Raw genomic sequence first — 15151 nt, 5'->3', positions numbered from 1 at the left:
GGCTGTCCGTCCGCTAAGGAGGCCTACAGTGCATGGGTATTTGCACGAAATTTCACAGCAAACCTGAAGTGGGTTGAGAGACATATCATTCAAGTAACTGGCCAGTGTTCTTATAGGGTCCAGTTACAGGATGGACGACAGTGGTGCCACCACATGGACCAGCTGCGGAACAGCAACATGCAATCCAATCTAGTGGCTCAGCCCGCTATGTAAGTCAAGTAATTGGCAAGCGCTGATTGGTCCAGACGCAACTGCAGTCTGGCGGGAAGATTCCAAGCTTCCCATTGGTTAACTGTTTTGACAGCTCGACTATATAAGAGCTGTCAGGCTAAAGTGTTGTTCGTTCGCTGTTAGTTATTAAATAAAGCAGTTGTTCCAGCAATTGGTCTCCGTGCCTTCCCTCAGAGTTCAGATTATAGCAGGGAGTATAGTTGTAGAAATCAGAACTGGTTATGGAATATGGTAGGACACTAAAATAATAGTATTGAGAGAAATATAGTTCTAAGCATGTCTGAAGGGCAACAAATTCAGGATGTCTGAATTATTATTTGGTTCTGCAGTGGTTGCATATAGACATATCTGCTAAGAGATGTACATTTTATTATTTTATGAGGAATATTGCCAGTGGTGGGATTCAAATTGTTTTACTAGCAGTTTGTGGGCATGGCTTGGTGGATTTGGCACGGGAAGAATACTGTAAAATCTCCATTCTCTCCCTGCTCCAGGGGAAGGTTACTGCAAAATCCCCATACCCTTCCGATCAGCTGGGACTCACGAGGCAGAGAATAGATGGGGATGGGGCCAGTCAGAGGTGGTATTTACTGGTTCTCCGAACTACTCAAAATTTCCACTATCGATTCTCCAGAACTGGTCAGAATCTGCTGAATACCACCTCTGAATATTGCCCACGTTCTTTATGAAGAGGCAATGTTTCGGGTTAATTTCTAATAATATAAGGTTCTTGAGCAATGTAATTGAGCAATCTAGAGAGCTAATTTGGTCTAGTGGTTAAAACAACAGATTAGAAACTAGGAGATTGTGAGTTCTAGTCCCATTTTAGCCATGAAAACTGGCTGGTTCACTTCAGGCCAGTTTCTCTCAATAAAACCCATTGCCCTCACAGGGTTCTTGTTGGGGAGGTGGAGGAATAGGAGGAAGAAGGAATATTTATGTTTGCTGCCTTGATTAACATATACAGTAATAAAGGCAAGGTAACATTTTTAAAAATCTGCAGAAAATTAGCAATGAAGGAAAAGGTGGTGATTATTATGCTATTTACTCTTGGAAAGATAGTGTAGTCTTTCTGAGGGATATATGCAGATTCAGAAGTGCCTTAAATTAGAAATCAAACCCATTTGCACATTGAATCAGGAGAAGATACAATCCTAATTCTGTGTGTGTACATTGTTGTCTCATAATAAGTTCTGTTTTTGAGCCTATCTTTGCATGTTTGTACAAAATCTTCCATCTGCCGGGCTCAACCAATTTAAAGCAGAAGCTACTAGGTGGCTGCTTTCTGAAGCTGAATCTCCCACTCTTTTAATGCTGAAGTCCTTTTATCTTTACCAGAAGCAGCGTTTGCATGCAGTAATGCTTGTCACATCACATCTTTTTGGCATCTGTCCAACTACAGTATGGCTTTTTTAAAATATTCAGGGTAAGGGTAAGTCTGTTCTGACAGTTTGTAAATCGGAGGTTACAAATTAGATCACCATTGGATTTATATTCCAATTTTCATTTAGGAGTTCCAAGTGCCATATATAAGACGTCTTCCTATTTTTACTCCCAACAACATGAAATTTAGGTTGGGCTAAAAGAGAGCAGCCAGCCCACAAAATCACCCAATGAGTTTTGGTTGTGAGAACCAATGAAATATGGCTGAAAGTAAATTAAAACCAGACTTTTCTAGTTGGTACCTAATCCAACAATTTACATTCCTTTCATGAAGGCAGTATTTTTACTTCTAAATTAGTTAGCTTAATTTCATAGCTGAGAAGAGAATGTTAAGAGAATACTAAGATTTTTTGTAAGTGCTACAACATGTAATTTAACTAACATACTTATTAAGTGCTGATAATTAGTAAACTGGGACTGATTTTGTATTGTTCATCAAATATCTGATATATATTTTAGAACAACCACTTGACTCTATGCCCCAAGCAATAGAAATACAATATTTTTAAAGTATTTTACATAACTTTGATACTACTGCACATGATCTGTCAGCCTAATTGTTGCATTAATGGCATTGATAATTGGTTATCAAATAATGTATTAATATCTGTACTACTCTAGATGTGCAATTAGAAGTCATTATAGAATGTATATAGGTTCTTTGAAGTTTTACACTTGTGTTTGCAGATTTAACTATGGAGTGATAAATAGAATGGGCAAGCTAGAAAACTGCATATAACCTAAGGAAAAAACCCTTCGTGTCCATAAGCCCCCTATCACTGTTTAACATGAGATACCTAGTTTAATGGACATCTTCCATTATAGTTATTAATGGCAAAATCCAGATAAAGGAGCAAAGCCATCATTTTAAATGTCAATGTAAGGAGATCCCTTTAAAAACAAAGGACACGGATTTCTGCTTTAGACAGGTCACCTTTTCTCCTGACAGAGGCTTTGTTCCTTTAACTACAGCATGACAGATTAACATTCAAGTAGTTTAGCCTTATGTAAGTATACCTGTTGAATTTCTCCAGGATCTATGTCCACCACTGTTGTGATGGATAACAATCAGAATCGGCTTCAGAACCATATGAAATACTTGAACTGATGGTTTTTTGTTTGGTGGCATGCTTTTCATCTCTGGAGTCCAACAGCACTATTGAATTTCTGTTCTTGCGCTTCTGATACGAGATACAGAATGGACATTTTAGCATAAGCCCACCAAAATGCCCCAAACCATCAAGAAAATCCCTCTGAAAATCAAAACCCTGCTTTTGTAGAAGACTGTAATCTGTTGCCTTACCAATAACTAAGTCTTCAATTTTAATCATCCAATGTTGCCCATTTTTGCATTTTAGCAACCTAATACCTACCACTCCTATTTTGGTCTGCAACTCTTATAATATTTTTGTATTGACTGATATAAATGTTAAAAAAAACCATCTGGAGGATATATCAACACATTGCCTACATTATAGGCAAAAGAAAAGCAATGACACATCCCTTCTGTTTTGAACAACATAGAGAACAAATTGTCAGTCAAATCAAGCTATCATCTTGAAATTTTGAGAGCATGTGTACAGCAGATGAAGAAAGTACCCTATGAGTTAAGGCTGGAGTCAGCTAATTCTCATTCACCTTATTTCTTCTAGCACATTACATAACTGATACGGTTAAAGAGATAATGTCAAGGTTGCAGACTTTGCAGCATTTCCCTAAACTGCTGGTTGATAGATTGAAAGCAATGTTTCTGTTATTTAATGCCATGTTTTGGTATCTTTCTTGGTTTTGTTCTGCTACCAATAACACAGAAGTTGGTACATCCTGGGTGGCTCTTCAACAGAAAATAAATCTAAACAAATGTTCTTGTCTGGAAACAGTACCTAGCCAATAAAAGAAGCTAGAAACTTAATCCCCAGGATATAGCTGCCCCTCCTCTTATCCCTCATGGAACTTCCCCTTTGCTACCAGATTTTTTATTAAGGGATTGGGAAGAATATTATATCTCTCTTCAATATAATGCTACATGAAATATAGCGGGACCTTAATTTAACAGGCCTCTACTGAGCTGGCTTTGGATACAGTGGACCTTATAAACCAGGGGTGTCAAGCTCACGGTCCGTGGGCCAGATGCATCATGCACTGGCGACGCCCATCCCCAGTTTAGCAAAGGGGGAAGCCATGATATGTCACATGATGATGCCGTGACGATGCGAGTTTGACACTCCTGTTATAAACTACAGTAAGTTGAGTTAACCAGCGAGCTAGCCACATTTGTGAATAACATTACTACATTGTTCTATCCAAGCATCTCTCCACTTTTGGTAAAAGCCAAGTGACAATGAAGAACTTCTGAAGGATCCCTTTAAATTAAGTGAATGGCCAAATATAACTCAGCTCAATTGTAAACTGATTGATTGTCAAGGAAAAGTAGCCCTCAAACCTTTACATGCGTACACAATGGAGTCTAAACTGATTGTAATAGGGATAAAGATACTGGAATCAGACACTGGAGATATTGATCCAGTGTGTGTGGCACTTGCAAAAAAGACAAATTCCATTGCTAGAAAATAAAATGCTAATATTCTAATTTTCTAAAAATCTATAGTACCTCTATAGCAGAATATTGTTTACAATTCTGATTATTATACTTGAAAAAGAAAATTAGAGCTGAAAAAGTACAGAACAAGACAACTAGAAGCACATTTATCTTGCCTTTCAATAAAGATTGTATATTTGTGACTCTTTAACTTGGAGGAAAAAAACAACTGTTTCTTTACTACTAATTAATTAGATAAACCAGAACTTGTTTTGCGTTCATTCACGTCCAACAAAGTTATATATCATGATTCATAAACCACAGTGGCATTAAATCACAGAACACAATAAGCTACAAACTAACCAAACAACCATACATAGTCTTACAGCAATATGCAAGTTCAACCAATGATTCTTCGCATTAAAAATATCCAGACTACAAGCTGCAAGTTAACCTGGATATCATTGCATTAGAAACTTTACTTTGAAAACAGATCAAGCTTTAAACCCATTTGATAGTTAAAAGCATTGGGATAGGTTCAATATTTAAAACTTATGAAAGATTTGAAAAGCACCGAAAAAATGTGGAATACTGTAATTTTGTTTCAGGTTTAAAAAAAATCACAACTGTTTTGATGCTTCTTACTCTGAGGGGGCATTTTAGATAAAAGGTGAAGGTAATGAGATAAAGGGAAAAGTAATAAGACCTGATCTGACCTGCATTTCCTAAATCTGGAAAAGTGGTAGATAGTTGAGTTTCCTTATAATGTTAAACCATGGTGCTAGAAAACAATGATAGAACCAATGGTAGCTTATTAAGTAAATTATGATTAAAACAAATACTTTAACAAGAAATGGATCTCAGTTGTGGGATCAATGCTGAAATACCTGAATGTGTGGGGACAGGGAGAGCTATCAGATATTTTATTTCAGGCATTCAGCTTAATCTATGATATAAGAATGGATAATCTGTGGACCTTAACTTCCCTATCTACTATAGCTAATTTCCTACCATTCTGAGGCAAAAAACATACAAACACAAGGATAAGTCTGAAATAGACTTAAGAAAGCATTTAAAAGGCACCTAGGGGAAAATGGCAGTTCTCCCAACTGTGTATAATTACCTGGCCTTTAAAAGGTTGCTGATCTGTGCAGTATAATGAATTTCTAGCTCTGCGTTCACAAAAGTGCAGCTATCACAATAACTCAAAAAATGTCAACATATTCAAATATAAGCCTGCAAAAGATTAGTCTTTGATTATGTATGGTAAGCAATCTAATTGCGCTAAATGGAACTTCTCACAGGCATACAATTAAACAAACTGGTAAGCCAATATGAAGGCTAAATTTATATATTCATTGTATAGTATAGCAGAAAAGCTGAGAGGTCCAGCTCCTGAGATAATATTTCTAGATGCTTTTGTTCTGTATCTTTTAGGATTTTTTAAAATTGGTTATGGAATTTGCTGTTGGTTTTGGTCCCTTGGGTAAACACAAGAGCAAGCAAATTTACAAACAGGTTTGCATGCCAATGTGACTCTATGCGTTTACCTGACAGAAAACATTTTTAATTAGCATGTTTGCAAATAAATTGTGAATGATTGAAGCTGCTGTATAAATATGTGTTTTAAAAAGATGCATAATACATTATTTAGCCATTAGGCCTTTTGTCTGTTAGATTTCTGCTTTTGCACTGACACTATCATATAGCAGTTAGACTTAGATACCACCTCATAGGGCTTTCAGCCCTCTCTAAGTGGTTTACAGAGTCAGCATATTGCCCCCAACAACAATCCGGGTCCTCATTTTACCCACCTCAGAAGGATGGAAGGCTGAGTCAACCCTGAGCTGGTGAGATTTGAACAGCCGAACTACAGAACTGCAGTCAGCTGAAATAGCCTGCAGTGCTGCATTTAACCACTGCGCCACCTCGGCTCTGTGTTCTATGCTATAGAACACAGGAGGCTTTCCTGGACTGGCTGCAATATATATACATGACAAATTCACATTCAACATTTATCTGCAAAAAACCGTTTCTTTTATTGTTGCAAACCAAGCCCATTTCATCTGCTCCTTTGGTGTGTTTGCTTCTTCCATGTAATGGTTTTTTAAACTCTCTGAATGCTAAAATAAATACAAATATATACTTTGTTTGTATTTATGTATTAAAATATTTCATTACATATTTCTCTTATTTTGTTTTACTGTAAAAATAGCGTATACTGTCTTGAGGATTGAGGATCAATTCAAATTTTATTATGAACTAAATACTGTTATGATGCAACCGTCATTTTTTGTTGTGGTAGGTTGGGTTGTTGTTGATGTGCATATGTGTGTGGGGGAGTTTGTCAATAGATTACCAAAAACTAAACTTACACAAAATGTTAAAAAAAATTAAAGACATATAGATCTTTAACCTGCTCTCCTTTGCAGTTGTAGATTCCCCCACACATGCATGCTAGTAATTTCTGGCTCTAACACTGTCTGAAGACTTCTCTGTGGTCATGTGGCTGGCATGACTAAACACCAAAGGCACACGGAGCACTGTTACCTTCTCACCAAAGATGGTCCCTATTTTTCTATTTGCATTTTTTATGTGCTTTCAAACCACTAGGTTGGCAGAAGCTGGGACAAGTAACGGGAGCTCACTTTGTGAGTCTCCAACCTCCCTTTTGTAGGGAAGGTTGTTGAGAAGGTGGTGGCCTTTCAACTCCGACGGACCTTGGATGAAGCAGATTATCTGGATCCCTTTCAGTCCGGTTTCAGGCCTGGTTACTCCACTGAAACAGCTTTGGTCGCGCTGACTGATGATCTCTGGTGGGCCAGGGATAGAGGACATTCCTCTATCCTGGTGCTTCTTGACCTCTCAGCGGCCTTCAATACCATCGACCATGGTATCCTTCCGCGACAACTGGGGGAGGTGGGAATGGGAGGCACCGTTTTATGGTGGTTCTCCTCTTACCTCTCAGACAGGTCGCAGTCGGTGTTGGTTGGAGGACAGAGGTCGACCCCTAGGCCCCTTAAATATGGGGTGCCGCAGGGCTCGGTCCTGTCCCACCTCCTATTTAACATCTACATGAAGCCGCTGGGTGAGATCATTCGCCGGCATGGGATCAAATACCACCAATATGCGGACGATACCCAGTTGTATCTGTCCGCCCTGTGCCAACTCAGCAAAGCGATAGAAGTGATGTGCCAGTGCCTGGAGGCTGTCAGGGTCTGGATGGGAGTAAACAAGCTGGCACTCAATCCAGACAAGACCGAGTGGCTGTTGATGTTGCCCCCCAAGGATAGTCCAGATATTCCATCCCTTAGCCTGGGGGCTGAAAATTTACACCCCTCAGAGAGGGTCTGCAACTTGGGTGTCCTCCTGGATTCATAGCTGACATTAGAACACCATCTGTCGGCTGTGACCGTGGGGCAGGGTTGCCCAGGTTCGCCTGGTGCACCAGTTGCGGCCCTACCTGGACCGGGAGGCACTTTGAACAGTCACTCATGCCCTCGTCACCTCAAGGCTCAATTACTGCAATGCGCTCTACATGGGGCTGCTCCTGAAGAGTGTTCGGAGACTACAGTTGGTCCAGAATGCAGCCGCGCGAGCGATATCAGGTGTACCTAGATACACCCATGTTACACCTATCCTCCGCAATCTGCATTGGCTTCCTATCAGTCTCCGGACGCACTTCAAGGTGCTGGTTATTACCTTTAAAGCCCTACATGGCCTAGGACCTGGCTATCTGTGAGACCGCCTCCTGCCACATATCTCCCAACGGATGATAAGATCTTATAGGCTGGGCCTCCTCCGGGTACCGTCGACCGGGAAATGCCGGCTGGCAACCCCCCCAGGGAAGGGCCTTCTCTGTAGTTGCTCCGGCCCTGTGGAACGATCTACCTGCAGAGATCCGGACCCTTCCCACTCTCTCGGCCTTCCGAAAAGCCACTAAAACCTAGCTGTTCCGGCAGGCCTGGGGCTGTTGACCCCATAAATGAGGTCCAGCCCCATCTAGGTTTGAGTGCATGGTGCGTTGTTTTTAAATCTGTTTTCTTTCTCCTTTCCCTATATTTTAGGTTTTTTTTAATTTTTATTCTTGTATTTGTAAGCCGCCCAGAATCCTACGGGATTGGGCGGCATATAAATTTATTAAATTACAATTACAATTACAATTGTTATGCGGCACTAGGGATTCAAACCACTGAACTGCTGACCTTCTAATCGACAAGCTCAGCATTTTAGCCACTGAGCCACTGCGTCCCTTTTTGCTAACTTAGTCTTCTGCAAATGAAAGGTACATCAGGTACTATAATTCCACTTAGTAAAAGGTTACAGTTTGCTATCTTACAAAGGCACCATATTGGGGAAGAACTGTGTGTAAATCAGAGATTCTGAACTGCATTGAACTGATAGCATGTGTATAACTAAATCAGTCACAGAAGTGGCAAAGAAACCAACATTAGCACTGACCCAACCCCCCCTCCCCAATGTCTTTTTCTAAATCTGAGTTCCTTTTATATCCTAGAAATTGTATAGGTAAAGCTTATGACAATCATGAGCTAATTCAATCTATAGAAGCAGCTTTGGTTGTTAAATATATGGTTAAACTAAAGATCATTTATTTCAGCAGGTTCAGAGTTATCACAGCTAAATCAAGCTGCAAGACTTATTCAACAAACAATGCTTGAATTTATCCAACACAAACCACATTTGCAGTAAGTTCATGAAGCAGGAAATAATATAAGTGTGGTAGGTCGTTCCTTTGTGATTAGGAGATATCTAAAGTCATAAATGATTATACATAATATGATCTGAGAAATCATGTGATGTAATATGTGCTGCATTACAAAGCATCCTTCATATAGACTATCTCAAAGTACAATAGATAGAATAAATCAGGGATCAGAAGGGAAGTACAATTAAAGTTTGAGGGACACATTTTGAAAGATGGAGCAGCTTGAAAAGATTAATATGCAGAACATGCTAAAGAGATCTGCAAAGCAGACAAAGAAAAGCCTTTCCTTGTTCTTTTTTAGAGTAAGAGGCTGAAGAAAAACCTAAATGCTTTGAGTTCTGGGATCAGAGAAGTGGCACCAGCTGCATAGCCTTGAATTTTCTAGCTTGATGCTGGCTTTGCTGTATTACAACTTCTATCATTCTCAGCCAATGTAGCTCTTAGTTGTGTTGTATGGGCATTAATAGTCATTAAGCAGACTAAGCACATGCTTAGGGCACCAGGACCAAGGGGGCACTACAAAATTGAGAAAGAAAAAAATGAAGATTTGTCAGTACTTAGGGCACTAGTGAGCCTTAATGCACCACTGTGTATGGGATAATGTCTTATAGTCCAAGTTCATTATATCTGCATGGTAGCAGGAAAAGAAAATTGTAATTGTCTTCTGCAATCACTGGTTTGCTGGAATCTATTTTTTTGTAAGTATCAAGTGCTATGCGGGATATATTAGTCAGAAATGAATTGGAATTGTTCCATTTCCAGAACAAGAGTTAGCAATGCAATAAGGGGAAGTTCTCAGAATCCATGAGTTAGGCAATTTTGGACATCAGTTCCCATCAGCACAGGCAAAATGACCAATAAAAAAATTGGAGCTTTCTTTGCAAAATTCCTGAAGGGCACAAACTTTTAGCTGGCACCCAACATTGGAATGGTTTCATTTGTGCAGTAATTTACATGGTTTAGAATTATCTCTGATATTTTTATTGCAGTTAGCTCTTAGACAGTCCTGCACTTTCAAAAGTTAATAAACAAGGTTTGATATGAAACCTAACATTACATAAGTCAACTTCTATTTTTTGAAATTGGTGGTATATCTTGGTATATATACATAGAGTTGACAGATTAGATGACTAACATTAAGGCAGAAGGATGATGGCTTCCTGGGTGGGACTTGCTGATGGAAGCAGCTTAATAGAGCTGCTCCCGAGTTCCTGTCGCGTTATCTGATTAGATGATTGTCTATCAGACATCTGACAGGTACCTTATCCTTCAGGCAAGAAGGGAAGGAGAGAGGTCCAGCTGGGCAAAGTGCCCTTTTGATCTTTGCAGCTTTTATGTCTGCGAAGAGAGGGGGGCCAGCCAAAGGCAGAACCGTCTCCGTGCCGGAATCTCCAGCTGTTTTTTACAGCACAAAGTAAGAATCCTCCCACTTAGCACAACATTTAAACTAATTGATTTTAATACAAGCAGAGGTCGTATGCGAGAACCTTATTTGTTTATTTAAATCCTAGCTTCATTTTTACAAGATCTTCCTTCGTTAATTTGGCTATTTAAAAAAGCTTTTAAAATGGCGACGATGAATTCTCCGTAACAATGCTTAACTTCTTAATCTTCTTGTAAAGAATGGCTATAAACCTCAAAGGAAGGGAGTGACTCACCCTGCCTCATAGCCGGCCAGCCGATTTTTACTAATTAGTTTCACTTTAACAAGACTCTCTTCTATCAATCTTGCTAGTATATATTTCTAATACAGAGACGCTTAAAATGGCGATGAATGTGCTGAGCTGTTTCGTTACAATGCTTTTTTTCTGAAACCTTTTGCAAAGTCCTACGGAGTTAATAAAGGGGTGATTTAATACCTCTTCCCATAGCTGCATAGCGGGCCAGTGGAGTTTGATTAATTGCTTGAAGATAAATTTGGAATGGCCTCAAAACTAAATCCTAATAAACCCCCTCCAGCCCCCAGAAACACATCGCCAATACCTGGTACAAAGTCGCAGCCTCCACCCTCTATGCCCCCTACTGGAGACTTTCTAACGAAAGAATTTTTCTTGGAAACTTTTAACAGCTTGACCATTAAAGTCGAAGATAACCTTAAAGACTTTAAAGAGGAGATAAAAGAGGAGATAAAAGAACTTAAGCAGGACTTGTATGATAAAATTGATGCCAGGGTTGCTAAAATTAAAGATGATATGCTGGGGCTTGTAACTGTGCTGACAGAACATGTTTCTGGAATTGAAGATAGTCTAGAGGATCTTAACGAAGCTAATACCAACTTGACATTGAAAACAGAGGTAGTGGAACAAAAAGTTGAAAATGCTGAAAAAGAAATTATTATGATACAGTACAGACAAATGGAGCTGGCATTAAGAGTAAGGGGGCTGCGTGAGGATAAACAGGAGAACCTGAAACAGACAGCAAACCATACAACTACCAGATAAGATGGACCATATCTCCCCCCTAGAAGTGCAAGGTGTCATGGAACAAAGACCTAGTCATATGACTACTAGACGAATGGAAAAACAAGCTAAAAGGCAACAACCTCAACAATTACCGCCCATCGATCAAGGAGTTATAGTAACAAGTCCAGAAGCCATGGGAGGAGCTAGGCCAAAGGTTAAACAGGCCATGCAGGAGGCTCTAAAAAAGCTTCAGGTAACCAAAGATGACAACTAAGATTTTAACATGGAATGTCAATGGACTGAATTCTCCACAGAAGAGAAAGAAAATATTTCACTATCTTAAACAGTTTAAGAACTGTTGTTTGCAAGAAACTCATATTAAATCAACTGATCAAAAATATCTGATCAACCCAAAACTTGGTCAACATTTTGTAACTTCTGCTATGGAAAAGAAAAATGGTATAGTTGTATATCTAAGAAAAGATATAAAAGCTGAATTAATTGAAGCAGATCCCAATGGAAGATATATCACGTTAGATCTAATCCTAGAAGGGAAAAAGACATTGCTTCTGGCAATTTATGCTCCTAATCAACAGCAAGATGGATTCTATAGAAATCTTCATGCTAAATTAGTACAGTGGGATTATAGGTCTTGTATACTACTGGGTGACTGGAATGGCGTTATAGATACCAAGAGAGACAAGAAGATTTCTCGTCCAAACATCAAGATGCGAGCAAAGCTACCCAAATCCTTTTTTGATATGATGGACGACTTTGAACTGAGAGATATCTGGCAAGAAAGAAATGCAGAGGAATATGATTTTACCTTTTTTTCTGATAGGCATCAATCCTTCTCTAGGATTGACTTCATATTAACTACTAATGATTTGCTTTCTAGGGTGAAGAAGACAAAGATTGCGGCTAGAGTCCTTTCGGATCATAACCCAGTCTGGATGGAATTGGGAGGGGTGGTACAGGCAAGAAGGTCTTGGAGATTGAATGAAAATTTATTTAGATATGAAAAGTATATCAATGATTGTAAAAAATTGCTAACTGAATACTTTGTTTTTAACATGAATAAGGATACACCTATGGAATTTGTATGGGATGCAAGCAAAGCGTATATGAGAGGAGTATTGATAAATATAAATAAATCACATAGACATAAACAAGGGGTAAAACGAACAGAACTGGAGGAGGAAATTAAGAGGAAAGAGCTGGAGTTAACAATGAATCCAGGCGATACAAAGGTCAAGGAAGCAATTACCATATTAACATCCCAATTTGATATGTTGATCTCTGACCAGGTAGCCACCACTTTGTTATACGCAAAACACAATACTTTCTGTAATGCAAATAAACCTGGCAGGTGGTTAGCTTATCAGATTAGGGAAAAAAAGAAAATTCGAAATATATCTAAATTGTCCTACAAAGGGAAGGAGGTATTTCAACAGGATGAGATTCAAAAGGCATTTCGGGAATTTTTTACAGAGTTGTACAAGGGGGATAAAATTAATGGTTTAGATATAAACAAATACTTAGATAAAGAAAAAATACCCTTAGTTAAAGAAGAGCACAGGCAAAAACTGAATCAACCAATAACTTCAGGGAAAATTTTACAGGTAATTAAGCAGTTGAAGTCAGGGAAGGCACCAGGCACAGATGGCTTGACAGCAGCTTACTATAAAAACTTACAGTTGGAAATGGTAGAACCTCTTAGAGAATTATTTAATAAGATTCAAATGGAAGATAAGGTACCTCCTTCATGGAAGACAGCTTTTATATCTTTGATACCCAAAGAAGATCAAGATACTACTCAACCAAAAAACTACAGACCTATTTCATTACTTAATGTAGACTACAAAATTTTTACTAAAATACTAGCAAATAGGTTAATGCTGGTTATCCAACAATTGATACATGCTGATCAAACAGGTTTTATACAAGGAAGACAGATGAAAAGTAATGTTAGATTAATTATTAATGCATTAGAATACTTGGGAAAGCACAATCAAATCCCTGCTGCGTTCATATTTCTGGATGCTGAGAAAGCCTTTGATCGAGTTAATTGGCAATTTTTGCTGAAGATATTGCAAAAAATGCAGATAGGAGATAGTTTTTTTACAAGCAATCAAAGCAATATATCAACAGCAAACAGCTCAAATTATAGTCAATGGAAGTTTAACAGAATCCTTTCAAATTGGAAAGGGTACAAGACAGGGCTGTCCTTTGTCCCCACTATTGTTTATTATAACTTTGGAAGTATTATTGAATAAAACGGGGCTTGGAGGGCCTAAAAGGAATTAAGGTTAGGCAGCAAGAATACAGAGTGCGGGCCTTTGCAGATGATTTGGTCATAATATTGGAACATCCGCAGGAATCCAGTATGGTTTTAATGAATACGATTAATCAATATGGTCAAGTGTCAGGTTTTAAAATAAACTTAGGGAAAACGAAAATATTAGCCATAAATATGAACACTAAACAAAAGGAGGAATTAGGAGGAATGTTAGGATGTGTGGTAGTCAAAAAGGTTAAATATCTTGGAGTTAATATTTCAATCTCAAATGGGAAACTATACAAGTATAATTATGAACCACTCTGGCATAATATACAGATAGAGATGAAAAAATGGGAGAAGTTACACTTATCTTTGCTGGGAAAAATCGCGGCAGTGAAAATGAATATCTTACAAAAAAATTTATTTCTTTTCCAAATGTTACCTATACTTAAAAAAGATGCGAATCTTTTAGAATGGCAGAAGGGTATCAATAAATTTGTATGGGCAGGAAAGAAGCTGAGAGTAAAGCTGAAAATAATGCAAGATACAAGCGAGAGGGGAGGCTTGAAACTACCCAATTTAAAACTATATTATGATGCAGTGGTGTTGTCCGTAATTAGTGATTGGATCAATTTAGCTAATGATAGGATACTGAACCTTGAGGGATATGATCGGGTATATGGTTGGCATGCTTACTTGTTATTTAACAAAAAACTGGACAAAAACTTTAAAAGTCATATTTTAAGAAATGCTTTACTGCGGGTTTGGAAAAAATATCAACATAAATTAAATGATAAGATACCTATGTGGGCAATTCCTAGACATGCAATTGAAAATATAAATATAGCACAAAAACAGGATAGAATTACTTATAGACAGCTTCTTATTTTGGAAGGAGGGGCAAATTGGTTTTGTCCAAATTGAGGACAACTTATTTAAACAAATAAGAGATCAAAGTTTAATGCATATAAAGAGAATATATAATGTATTAATACAGATAGATTCGGAAACAGAGTTAGTTAAAGATTGTATGGTAAAGTGGGCTCAAAATATTGAAGAACCAATAATGTTGGATACATGGGAAAAAACTTGGGTAAGAAATGTGAAATTTACACAAGCTCAAAACGTGAGAGAAAATTTTTATAAGATGTTCTATAGATGGCATTTAGATCCTAAAAAGCTGGCTTCTATGTATCCGAATTTACAACCCAAATGTTGGAGATGTGGTTCCCTCGATGCTACCTATTTCCATATATGGTGGACTTGCCAAAAGGTTAAGGCATTTTGGATAAAAATATGGTGGATTATGCAAAATATCTTTAGAAGAAGGATAAAGTTTACTCCTCAGTTATTTTTGCTAGGCATAAGTACTGACTTTACAGTGGTAGAGACTAACTTGATCCTGCACTTAATAACGGCAGCAAGACTGTTGGTGGTGCAATATTGGAAGAAGGAAGACCTGCCTACAACTCAAGAATGGACATTGAAAGTTACAAATTTAGCCAAGATGGCTAAAATATCGGCATATC

Source organism: Thamnophis elegans, chromosome 5 (genome assembly GCF_009769535.1).
Source record: "Thamnophis elegans isolate rThaEle1 chromosome 5, rThaEle1.pri, whole genome shotgun sequence".
NCBI classification, from domain to species: Eukaryota; Metazoa; Chordata; class Lepidosauria; order Squamata; family Colubridae; genus Thamnophis; species Thamnophis elegans.
This window is presented reverse-complemented; position numbering follows the sequence as displayed.